Genomic DNA, 13,497 nt, shown 5'->3' on the forward strand with positions numbered 1-13,497 from the left:
TTGTCTTTATGAATGACAATGAATAATCATTGGGCCAGGGAAAGAGAGGGTGAATAAACTATTCATCCAAAAATTTCACCCTGCTCTACTCAGAACCCTGAAATCTCTCTATTTCCTTGTTCAGAGTTTGATATAACATGTTTTGATCTCCCTGACCTCTTTTCCTGGAGCTTTCATGAGATAGTATCTTACAATCATTGCTCTGTCCTCTGCCACCAGTGCTACCTCCAGTTCTCTGCCCATGCAAAACCATATAAAATGTTATTTGGATCACTTTCACCAGTGCACACTCAAACTGCTATAACTAGGGGTAGTCCTCAACCACATTTTTACGTGGGGAACTAGAACACTTCTTAGCAGCTGGAAATGCCTTTTAGTTCTTTTGCCGTGGTTGCTGGAATGTTCAGTAATGTGTGGGCCTCTTTTCTGAAGCCTTGCTGCTGTTAATCTTTAGCCCCACACTGCAGTGTGAACTGCACAGCATGTGGCTCTGTGAAGCTTCCCACTAAGACTTCACACAGCATTCTGTGATCTTCCCTACCAATCTGGGTTTTTACAGAAATAGCAAATTGTAAACTCACAAATAGCATATGTTACAAAGTCTCAAGTTCCCATGAAAGCAAACTCCCATGGCTGCAGTGGATTGTGAACTCCTATGTGTTGGTTGTGAGTTCATGAGACTTTGCACTATCCCACTGTTGTTAACGTTTAGCCAAAGCATTGCTGAATCTGACCCGTGTACGGCACACAGATAGACAGTTACGGTGCTGGAGATTATTTTATGGAAGTTGAGTAGCTAATGTCCTCTAAAAGCAATTTTAGATAATCTTGCACTTCTTCACAACAGGGAACTACAGCTGTTTCAAAGAATAAAGCAAGTGTCAGTGACGGAACATATAGAATGTGTAATACAAACTATTCTCATTTACTCCTGGCATCTGTATACTACTCATCCCCATCTTCAGGTATCTGAGCACTTATTAGTGGTAGAGACAAATTGATTACAGAGAATAGCACACAAAATTGGGATGCGTGTAAGTTTAATTTATTTTTAGTTTGTGTTCTAGTTTTTCTGAACTGACCCTATCATGAATTTTAAATCCTTTATTATTATTTTTTACAATACAATAAACATGCATTGTGCTTTCAAATATTTACAGTCCAAGGCTCCAATCTCACAATTGAGTACACAGGGATAGGTCTCTGTGTCTTCAGGGAGCAGCATCAATTTCAGTGGGAGTCCACATGGGCACAGGGGCCTGCCAAACAATTGCAGGAACCCAAGACACTACATATGTTGAGACATGGAAACAAACTAGGAGGCAAAGAAGACAGGGGACACAGAGTGCCACAACAAATCCCTGGGTAAGTTACAGATACGCATTTTGAAGGGTTTGCCAATTTTTTTTAAAAAAACAAGTTACTTATAGACCTTGTCGAACAACCATGGGTTTTAAGGAGAGATTTGAAGGATGAGGACAAAGCAGACACTTTTGCAGCTCCAGAATTATTGTTAAATATGTCGTCTTGTGGACTAACAGGGTGCTGGGAGCCTCATTCTGCAATAATGAGCTAGGGAGGAGATGGGGAGTCGAAGAACTGAGGAAATGGGACTCCTAGTCTCTCAGATTCCCCCATCAGTTTGCGAAGTGGGCTGCCAAAGATCCAGGAACCACTGAGGAGCCTGGCAGGAAAACAGGAAGGTTTTGTTAGAACCTTGCCTGAGCTCCATCGCAACTTCATTGAAATGGAACACCTTCCTGAAAAGTTTCGATTTCAGCAAATAAGCAGTGTCCATATAAGAAATGTTCCACCAGAGAATACCTGATCAGCTGTAGTCATCACCCTAAAATTGGGAGTATTTGGAGCCAGGATTTTTGGATTGACTTATCATTACTTTTAATGTAAAAATCATAATCAGAAGCAAAAAAAAACTCAACACACATAAATACAGTTACAGGACATTACAAAAACATAGTGTTCACAGTCGAGTGTGTTGACGGTTTTCTACACCAACTGTTAGAATTTATGATTAAGATGAAATATTGTGAATTACACAGGTTGGACATTTCCGAGTGAGACAGACAGTATGTATGTTAAAGCTGGAACGAGAGCTGCTACTTAAACATGCCTGCTTTGGTGGCTTTAACTTATATCTAGGCATAGCAAAATCAATTCTTTTTGTAAATTTGACTGCTAACGTCAATATTAATTTTTTAACCTTTTTCAATTTTTAATTAATTTTAATATATTTTCATAGTTTCACAACAGGGCTGCAGGGGGCTTCCAGCACAGCCATGGGGCCAGTGACACTTGATCCCTGGAGATGCAAGGTGTGGGGAAGTTTGTGTTCCTGGTGGGGCAGAGCAGAAACCCCTGCTCAGGGCTGTGAGGAGCATGACTCCCTGGCCACAGAGCAGGCCACCCTGCTGCTGAACAGCTCCTGCCTGGGGCAGGCCTCTGCATTCCAGGCCAGTGAGCGAGAGGGGCCATTACAGTCGGGCTGCAGAGGGATAGCTGCATAGCCAGTGACACCAGATACCTGCAGAGGTGCAAGGTGCGGGAGAGGCTGCCTGTTGACTCTTACAGATGGATATTTTTCCTACATTGATTTCAGTGCATCAGGTGAAAGATGTTTACTAACAACAAATAATTTAAATTGAATCCTGGGCATGCCCACTTGTACCTCAGTAACGATTTTATACTGAATGTCTCACGTAGCACCTTGACAGTAGATACAATCCTTGTTTTCCTCATTGTAAATGGCCACTTATAACTCAGGGCTACAACACTGTCAGGTACTAATTTGCTCACGGAGATGAATATTAGACTTCAGCTGCCAATGTTTCTGGATTTGTGTATGTATCAATATGAGTAGGCTGACACCCACAATAAACACAACATAGTTTAAGTCTTGTCTATACCGTGCGGCAAAACGCACCAGAGGGGTGTGACTTGTAAAGCACTCTAACGTACTGTGCTCTAGCTGTTGGAGCACCCTAAAAAGTTGCGAGTTCACTTTAACAAACTCTGCTCAACCAAAAGTTGACACTTTGGAAATCAATTTTCTGGTGCAGTCAAACCTGCTGAATACTACCAGCAGCTTATGTACCTGCAGAAGATATGCACAAATACAAACGAACACGGATACACCCTAAAAATCAGTTTTGGAACTAAAAGGGTGTAGTCCTGTGATCCTACGCAAAGCAGCAGATCAATCAATCAATCTAACTAGCATCTAACTCCCTTCCCTTCCAACAGGCCCTGGCTTCCAGCCAGCTGTTTTTGCCTTAGGAGAACAACATCTATAGAACTACTGGCCCCTGTGATGCATGTGGGGAGCTCGTTACTACTTCTGGGGTCTTTAGAAGAAAAACTACATGACCTACTTCCCCTCTGAAATCTTCCTGGGGCATTTCTATCTCCCACATTATGGTTCTATGTCAAGAGTTGCCTTCCCACTTCCTCCTTTCTAGTCCTCAAAGAGCGTCTCCTTCTAGAGTCCCCTTGCCTCCCCGTCGATCTCCCTGATTCTTCTCTCACACTTTCCCCTTTCCCCGGAAAGGCAGTGAAACTGCTTCTGTTGGTGGGTGGGAGGGTGCAGGTGTGTGTGTGTGAGAAAGAGAACGAAAGAGAGTGTGCACGCTCACAGTCAAATGGCTGAGGTGAATCTTCTTCGCTTGATTCTACTTGAAGTGAGGCTTTTAAAGAGAAGTGGAGAAAACAACTATTGGTGTAAAGGGGGCACCAGTGGCCTTTAGTGACTAAAAGCCAAATTTTCCCTTCAATTCCTATTGCCAAGGAGAAGCAGGGGACCCAGGATGCAGTAGAGTGCAAATTTGGCCTGTTGTCAAGTATGCACCTTAACTACTCTTTCCACTTAAATGGTCAAAATATTAGCATAAAGCACAGAGCACATAAATGCATTAAAGCCACAGACAAATAAAGCTAATGTTCCATTCTGACTACCTTAAACAAAATGGCATTTCTATAGTGATGCTTTTGGCATTATTGAGATTTTGTTGTCAATCTCTGAGTTCCATAGTTCTGATCTATTTTAGGTATTGGCAGTAAGAATCTAGCATTGGCTAGAAGACACAGGGAGGTTTTGGAAGTCAGGAGACCCGAGTTCTAATATGGTTCAGCACTAAGTGGTTCTTTGACACTCAGAACGTAATTACTTTCAACATTATATTCAAAGGAGAAACACAGAATCCCATACTTGGGTCTTGCAGGGAAAAATCATTTCATTCTCCCCTGATTCTTATGAGTATTTAATAATATTCATGTATTATTGTAACAAAGTCTCTATACATTTAAAATTCAAACATTCTTAGTTTTCATACTTCTAGCCCTTATGTAGAGAAAAAAAGCTTTTAAAATTAGACTACATCCTGTCGCTGCTTCCCATTCCACTGAAAGCACAATTAGTTTTGATTATGGCGACACAACAAATGGAAAATTTTTAACATTCTAAATGCAGCTTTAAGTGTAATTTAAAATACTTTATGCACTTTGTGAGATTCCTTGCCACTCTGTCAACAGTTATTCTCACATGCCTGATCTCCAGTATGTAAGCAAGGAAAATGGACAAACATTTTGGCCTTGACTGAGTACTGTAAACAGTACACCATGACCCCAGCATACTAATAAGCAGCCTTGACTGACAGTCTTCTAAATGTAGTGACTTTGGAAGACGGTAGTGCTGATGATCAGATTAAAACAACATAAAATTTAATTGGCAGACAGATCAGTCTGCTGTAAAACCCCCTGAAAGTCCAATAATGGACTTTCATGTTCCCATGTTCCTGTTGTTGTCTGCATTAACTAAAATGTCAATTTATAGTCTATTCTGAAGCATACTTTGAATAAAATCTATTTCTTTATTAGAGTAATAGCAGGGTGCTTGGCTTTTTTACATCTTTTTATTTACCATTTAGTAAAAATGTCTATAATATTGCAAGACATCAGTGGCCACCTAGGGATATCTCTTTTCTTACTGTGTATCACATCATGGGCACACAAGTCACTATTCAGATAAGATAAGATCCCAAGGAAGCCCCTACCATTTGAATTAAGGGATTATCCCCATTGGCTACTAACAGTGTCAGACTGGAAGAGGAGCTGTTCAAGTACCATCCCAATAATGATTATTGAGAGGATGTATACAGTATAGCCACCTTTTTATTTAAATTTAAAAATCTATGTATGGAAAATGAGGTATTACAAAACCAAAGAAGCCTCCTGACAAATATTCTGGTAAACAGAATAGGTCCAAGTTCCTCGTCTGATTAGGACACATAGCCTACAGAAATGGTTCAACCGTATAATGAATGTATTACATTCAAGCTCTCAAGTGTTCAGCAACAGAGCAATCTCTTTACCCTCCTTGCCACCCCTGTGGAGACATACAGGTCAATGCTCTGAGTGTCCATCCAGTTGATTGCATCAATCTGATGGTCACAGGAGCTACTTTGTCCATCACGGTCAGATGAGCTATTGTGTGAGTCGTTTGCTAAAGCTGTTGGTGTCTGACTAAAAACATGATAAGAAACAAACTGGAAGAAATAAGCATATACAGACAGTTAACTTAGAGGAGAAATTTTAAAAACTCTTGGAGGGGGCGGGGAAAGGGAACACCCTGTACTTTTTTTGCTGTTGATTTTTTTAGTTTATATGAATTCCTACCTAATTTAAATCTTTAGAATTTCATAAGTAATTTAGGCTCTGAAGGTTCATTGTTTGCTAGAGGATTTTTATTTTACAGTTATTCAATTCACACAAGGTCATAATCACTTTAATATAAAGTTAAAAGCTGTATTCTAACCATCCAAAAAATCTGAAAGGAACAGGTTTGGATCCTCACTTGCTAGAGACAATGATTTTTTTTCTCCATTCTATATGTTTTGGCTTATCTAAAATCATCTGGAAGGTAAGAGTTAATGTAAATATAATTTTGTTTCTACCATTAGACGTCTACACTTTTCCGTTTCCTGAAAGATGGGTTCCTTTCAAGGTTACAGACATATTGTAAGCACACATTAACATAGGCTTTTCTCTTTAGTTTCCTTGCTACTAAAAGCCACCTGGATATATATTTATATATTTTGTTCCTGAAAATTCTTACAAGTCAAGTGTCAGTGTGTGGAGTGAGTGATAATAGAAAAGCATTAGCTCCACACCACTCCTAAAGTAGTTCACAACCTTTTCCAAGCTCATTTTCCAATTACGCTCAAGCATCTCTTCCATTTTTATCACATTTGAAAGTAACTCTGTGGGAGAAGGAGTGGGGAAAGATGACTAAGAATTACTCTTTTGAAAGCACATGTGAATTATACCTACATAAGTTTTCATATGCTTTTTCCTGCACTGTTCTCAGTTAGTTATTCAGCACATTGCCATTTATGAAAATCTTGAATTCTTGTCCCCTAACAGGAATTTTTATTAGCCAGTTATTGCTCAGGTACGATCGCTAGTGTTGATGACCTACCAGTATATCTAATATTCCCACTTTAATCTGATTATAATAAATTAGAGCCTCTGAAAATTAATGAAATCGTATTTCTACTTTGCTCCATTTTTCTTCTTATTAAAGGAGATGCAAGGAGAGGGCTTACCCCACTTTTAGTCACACCACCTAAAATATTTTCCTATCTTCTGCTCCAACCATTGAATCTACATTAAATGAAACTATTGCCCTTTCCTGAGTGATAGCAGATTTTCAGGACCTTCTAGGACAGTTTCCTATGTGGGGCAGAAATCAGTAACACAAAGCCAGGTATTTTCTTAGTTCATTTATAAAATGAATACAGGGCCCAATTTCTGAGGCAAGGGTGGTAACAAACAACATACAGAAAACTCAAACCTGGCACCTCTGCCCTATCCCAAGAAACTATTGATTTGCCTTTGTCTAAATCCAAGGACTCACACAAGACCCACAATCAAACTGACTGCTTAACACACAACACTCTGGTCCAGCCCAGAGCATCTGCTTCATTTTTTTTTTTTAAACCAAAGAACTCCCTACTCCAAAACTCCTCAACTGAGACTACTTGGGCTCATCTGGGCTCTTTAACCTGCCAAGTCCATGCAGCCTGGTCAACAGAAAGAAGGTTCAAAGCTTTGACGGACATGCCAAAGGTGGAATGAGTTAACCCATTCAAACTCCAACACAACTATCATCATGTGTTTTTTGTATGACATCTCACCTCTTGAGTTTTGCCGTGGATGATTACACTAATGACATCTACTACCAACCCATTATGTATAAATGGATAGGAATGGTAATCATATACCTGGACTTTATAGACATGATGGATATTTTAAGTAATTATGTATACGGTTACTTTTTTTTTTTTTTTGAAGTTTACTTTGTGCATTTGGCAGCATTTAGTAAAAAGACAGTTTCACTGTTTCTAGTATGAGGTCTGTTATTCAGGCTTCAATTCTGCCAGCTATTGTTCCCAGTCAGAGCCCTGACCCTGCTCCACTGACTTCTCTCAGCTTCATGTGGGGATTCCCCCATGAGGAACAAATTGCAGAATCAGGCCTTAGTCTCCTCCTTTTGTGTATTTTGATCTTTAAGTAGCAATGGAGGAGATAATAAAATTTGTAAAGCTACAAAAAATGGCAGGGGACTTAGCGATATATGTAGTTCCTGGAAGTACTTTTAGATCATTTTTAAAAAAAATTTCTAGATTTCAAGTGGATGGTGTCTCTTTAAAATAGAACTAGTATTTCCTCTTCTACAATTAATGAATAAATGTCCCTACTTCCTTCATCACAAACTTCTTTCTTTCAAATTATGTACAAATGGAAGATAAAGGCAGGGAATTGCAACCCAGTATTCTTGCTGCTGAGGATGAAATACATTACACATAAAAAGTCAATGAGCCTGTGTAACATGAGGCCTATGCCAGTTCTATCTCTAAGGGTTTATGATTGACTGAGGCTCTGATGGTATAAACTTATACAGTCCACTAGGAATATTTACTTTCCATTTCATATCTGCCACAAAAGCTTTAAACCTGTTTGCTGAATGTCACTGTTTCAGTTCATCAACACAACTCACTGACCAAACTCTGTTCAGCAGGGACACACTACTTCCTCTTTCCCACCTCATTTGCAAAGCATGGGTAAATAGGCTGTGAAATGACTAATGTTTTTTTTTTCCTCCTATGAATAAAAATCCCTTTGCCTTTTAACCTTTTTAGTTTCAAAACTGAATGCAAATATTTAAATAAATCAATATTCATTTTTTGTCTTAAAATTCCAATCAAGTTAAAATATCCACATTTTTCAGTTTCCGTCTCGGTCTCACAAGCAATATAAAGCACACTGTTTTGACAGCTGCCATTATAAAACAAATGTTCTGTCCCAGTTCCTGCACTGACAAAAAAAGAGAAACAAGTGCAATTCCAAATAAGCTATACTCTTACTGGACTTAGAGATGCTGCAAAAGGTTGCTGGTAAAAGAGAGAATCTTGGATTACTACAGAACTCCAGAGAGTATGGCTGTTTTGAAATATAGATATTAAGAGGGGTTTGTTAGACAAATAATGAAAAATCTGAAATTAAAGTCTATTTTAAAATACATTGTCAAATTTCTATTGAAAGTAGACTAAGCAGTGCTCCTTGTACCAGAGCACCCCCGCACATCAACAGCAATGTTCTTATTAGCACACTTTTCCCCCCAGTTGTTTTCATTTTCTGATTCTCCAGTTATTGGCACATCTTGCTGTCAACAGTTGCACACCTTAGCAAGCTAGCTTGGTGGATATCAGTGCCAATTAGGCATGAGAATGTCAGAACAAAGTATTTTTTCTCTTTAAAAAATGTTTTTGGAAAGAAAAAGAAATATCCAAATACGTTTTTGGGGTAAATATTCAAAGCTAAGAGAAACGGGTATATCTACTAAACAGTATGTGCATCCATTAAACCCCACATTTGTCCATACAAACAGATGGTTATTATTTATAATGGGTAGCAACTAGAAGCCTGATCAGAAGATCAGAGCCCATTGTGTTACACACACTGTACAAACATATTGTAAGATGTTCTCTACAGAAACAGCTTACAATCTTAACAGACAAGACAGAAGAAAAAGGATAGAAGGAAAGGAGGCATTATTATTTCCCCATTTTACCGATGGGGAAGAGAGGCACAGATAGCATAAGTGACCAAGATCACACAGGACATGTGTGGCAGAACTAGGATTTCAACCAAGACTTACTGTCAGGTGACTTAGTCCCCACTTTAACAATGCATTTAAGCACATGTCTAACTTTAAGAATGTGCTTCTGTCTAACATACTTTTAAGCAGGTTGTTATGGATTGGGCTAAACCTTGTTATAGGTCAGGAGTGGCTGCCACCTTCCATTCAGAATAAATCTAAAGAAGCCATCATAACAACGGTAGTAACATTGAAAGGCACAGGCACATGGAAATGCTGGACAGAAACTGAATCACTTAGCTCAAGGGTTTGAAAAATGCATGGTCTAGGGCTGGTGGAACTGTGTGTGTGTGTGTACGCACGCGCACAAAGACCTGTTAGACAAAAAAAAAACCCTGAAACATATCAGACTAGGAGAGACCACTTGGACACGGAGGGTATGTGACCCTGAAAGAAACTAGAGAGAGGGGGTTCTGGGTCTCATGCTGGCACAAGAGGCTTTGAGCTGCATGCAAAGAAACTCTCTTTTTTTTCCGTTTGTGCTCCTTCTGCATTTGATGTAAGCAGCAGCGGCACCTGGGCAATGTGGGGGTAACCTCCCTGGGCCCTGAAGTCCATACTAGTTACACTGAAGCATGAGAAAGCCTGCAGTCTGTGCCTGGATTGAAGGGGTGGAAATTCTAGCATGCTCTAAAGTGTTGTGCTCTAACTGCCCCATGGAGACCCTGCTGATGTGCTCTAAAATGTACCTACAGCGCATTAACACAGTCCTGTTTGCAACATGAGCTAGGTACCTTTCAGAGCAGGTCAGCAGGGTCAATCACAGTGCAATGCTTTAGAGCACTCTGCAGTCACCGCAGTCTGTGGTGTGGGCAGTGGATCCAACGCCCCAATCCTCACTGAAATTCGCTGCAGTTTCACTTCCTGACGGACTTTGACTGTGATATCTGCACATGTGTTATTTCACTTTCATGAGCAATAAGTTAAACCCGCAATTTATTTTCCTAAAAGGGCTTTTGTTCATTGTGTAAATAATATCACTATTTAATAAAAAGACAAATATCCATGTACTAAAGGCTGGAACCATAGCAACCCTGAGCCATCAGGTACCGTGCACAAAGCAGTTGTTAATGTTTCCTTCTCCACCATCAAAAGCCCTTTTGTATAACTCCTGAAAAGTAAAGTGTCTGATGATGATTAATACTGGATTTAAGGGTGTGCTTAAGGGTCTAGCAGTCTCAGCTCCATTTCTGACATCCCCTATTTTACACTGCTCTGACTGATTAGTTTAACACATCCTGCACCATGGAAGCCTATCAAGAAGTGTGGGAATTCACAAGTCCTAAAACCAGAGGTGTCAACACATTCATCTGTTGATGAGAATCCTTGAAGAGAAAAAGGTAAGAAATCCAAAGGGGCCATACTAATTGATTTTCCATATAATTAAATAATTGACCATATGCTTTTGCCTTCATGAAGTTAAAGAAAAAAAGGAATTACATATAGGTCTTGGTTAACCCTTAAATTCATGCATTTTGTTTATGCATAAAACCAGCAGATGACTCTAGTTAAGAGGCAATATTATTGTAGGATTACGAAAATGATAGCATTACTTAGAACAAAAGCACACAGGAGAGATAAGTGTCATTACAAACAGTATGTTTCATAATAAAGAATGGCATAAAAAATGTCAAGTGTAAGAACGTTAGATTTATGGTAGTGCTATAACTTCTAAAGATACAATGCAGAGTTATTAAACCTATGCTATCTTTTGTTAACAAGAATATTATGCTACAGTGAAATAACTCAAGTGTAGCATACTGGAAAGGACAACTCCTGAGGCTGACAAAGGGCCAGTTTGGTCCCCCAGCACAAGTTAGAGCAGCCATATAGTAAGGTACTGTAAGTTCATATAGCTACAGACATGATTTACAGTAGTAAGATTGTGTCCTTTGCTCTTTACATAATAATAGCTATGTAAAGAAACCGCACAAGCATAACTGGGTCCCAAATAGCCATGTTTACAACTACATAAACAAGCAAGGCTTAGCTACATGCATATAGCTGCTCAGAACGGTATGGGAGGCTTTTGAAACATAAAACACTGAGTGCCATCAGAGGGCTCAAACTATTTAAAAGGATATTACCCTATTCATAAAAAGAAAAGGAGTACTTGTGGCACCTTAGAGACTAACCAATTTATTTGAGCATGAGCTTTCGTGAGCTACAGCTCACTTCATCGGATGCATACTGTGGAAACTGCAGAAGACATTATATACACAGAGACCATGAAACAATACCTCCTCCCACCCCACTCTCCTGCTGGTAATAGCTTATCTAAAGTGATCATCAAGTTGGGCCATTTCCAGCACAAATCCAGGTTTTCTCACCCTCCGCCCCCCCCCCCCCCCAAACTCACTCTCCTGCTGGTAATAGCCCATCCAAAGTGACCACTCTCTTTACTCTGTACCCTATTCATATTCACTATGAATAAATACATTAATAATAATACAATGTTCAAATGGAGTGAATAAATAAAAGTGAGACATTTTGGCACTGACTGGTCAGTTTTCATTCTCATGTGCTTATAGCCATTCTGAATTTCAACAGTACGCTACTAGCACTAAAAACTCTATCTCTAATGTAGACATGGATGTGGCGCACACTCATACTGCAGGGTTGCATAAACACACTCACATAGTTGAAATTAAAAGTAAATGAGTAATGCAAAGCAAAAAGAGTTTTCTCCAGCTTTTCCATGTGTCTCTTATTTCTAATAGTTTCCTTTTACTGTAAATGTCTTCAAATATTAATTAACTTTATGAAGTACAAAACTACACAAATATTTCCTGGCATCTGCTTTCACTAATTTCCAAAGCCGAATCCTGCATTATGGGGATGGCTCTTGTCTTTGATTTCACTTGCAACATTCAAAACAGAGTATAAGGCCTGATCTACACTGCCGGGGGGAGGCGAGCTAAGTCGGTCTAAGTTACGCAACTTCGGCTACAAAAATAGCATAGCTGAAGTTGACGTACTTAGAGCTACTTACTGTGGTGTCTTCATTGCAGTAGATTGACTACTGCTGCTCCCCCGTCGACTCTGCCTACACTTCTCGCTCTGGTGGAGTACCAGACTCGACGGGAGAGCACTCAGCGGTCGATTTATCGCATCTTCACTAGATGTGATAAATTGACCCCCGATGGATTGATTGCTCCAGAGGTAAGTGTACACATGGCCTTAGACTCTGAAATATTTTTAAATTATTTTATGAATTGTGCTCTGGAGAATTAATACAATATATCCAATATTTTGGGTTGAATAATTAGGTTGTAGTTCAGTCATTGCATTGAGGAGTTCTGATTTTTTCCTCAACTGGCCAAGCTGTGTTCTTTCAAGCTGAGATTGTCTGCGGATCTGAGAGACTGGATAATAGTCCAGAATTTGATAGGAACTCATAAATTAGCTCCATATATCTTTTTTTTCCCCAGGTGAGACTCTCCTTGAAGAATCTCTTTTCAGTTCCAAGAGTGCTCAGTTCAAGCTCATACCGCAGAGTAGAACAAATATAAGCAATAATATTTGGCTTTTATATAACATTTTGTGACGTCCAAAGAGTTTGCAAGCATCAGCTAATCCTCACACTCATATGATGTAAACAAGAATTAATGAATTTAAAAGATAAGGTACTCACCAATAAATGCACTTAATATACAGATGTATATAACAGGTCTCTAATTGACTAACAATTAATATTCAAATTCCCATTGAGTTAGAATATTGCATTGGGTACATTCATTCATTAGGGACTGCTGGGTACAGAGAAATCTTCCCATCCGAGTTCACATGTCATTGTCAACCTTTCAGGTGCCCTCAGATCCATATCATACAGTGATGGGCTATTCCATTCAGAATGTCCACTTCAGGCCTCACAATAGAGGATTTCATCTGCTACAGGGAGTGTGATTCATTGAGTCATCTCATCTAGTTCAATATACAACATTTATATTAATTGTCCTGGGAGTTCTGTGCACAGACGATCTGATCCAAAGCCCATGGAGGTCCATAGTATCTTCCCTGGACTTCAATGGGCTTCGGATCGGGCCCAGAATGAGTGCAGAATCCAGTACCTGGCTAGGCAAGTGTTATCCATCTAGAGGGGCATTTCTGCGATCTTGCGATTGAATGACTCCATACAGCATGTTACATGGTAAGCAGATGAAGGAAACTTTTAAACTAACCTCAGTCACTAAAGCAGAATCGAATAAGGGCTGAAGCTCTTTTTCCTTCAAAACCTGGCACAATGGCTTGCAAGCCCAAGGAGA

The 13,497-nt window shown here is 39.5% G+C and overlaps 1 protein-coding gene across 1 annotated transcript in view; it reads right to left on the bottom strand.

The window, feature by feature from the left end:
- Nucleotides 1-13,497, bottom strand: part of LRP1B (LDL receptor related protein 1B) — a 1,293,242-nt gene that overhangs the window by 1,212,689 nt on the left and 67,056 nt on the right.

This window comes from Chelonia mydas, chromosome 11 (assembly GCF_015237465.2).
Source record: "Chelonia mydas isolate rCheMyd1 chromosome 11, rCheMyd1.pri.v2, whole genome shotgun sequence".
Taxonomy (NCBI): domain Eukaryota; kingdom Metazoa; phylum Chordata; order Testudines; family Cheloniidae; genus Chelonia; species Chelonia mydas.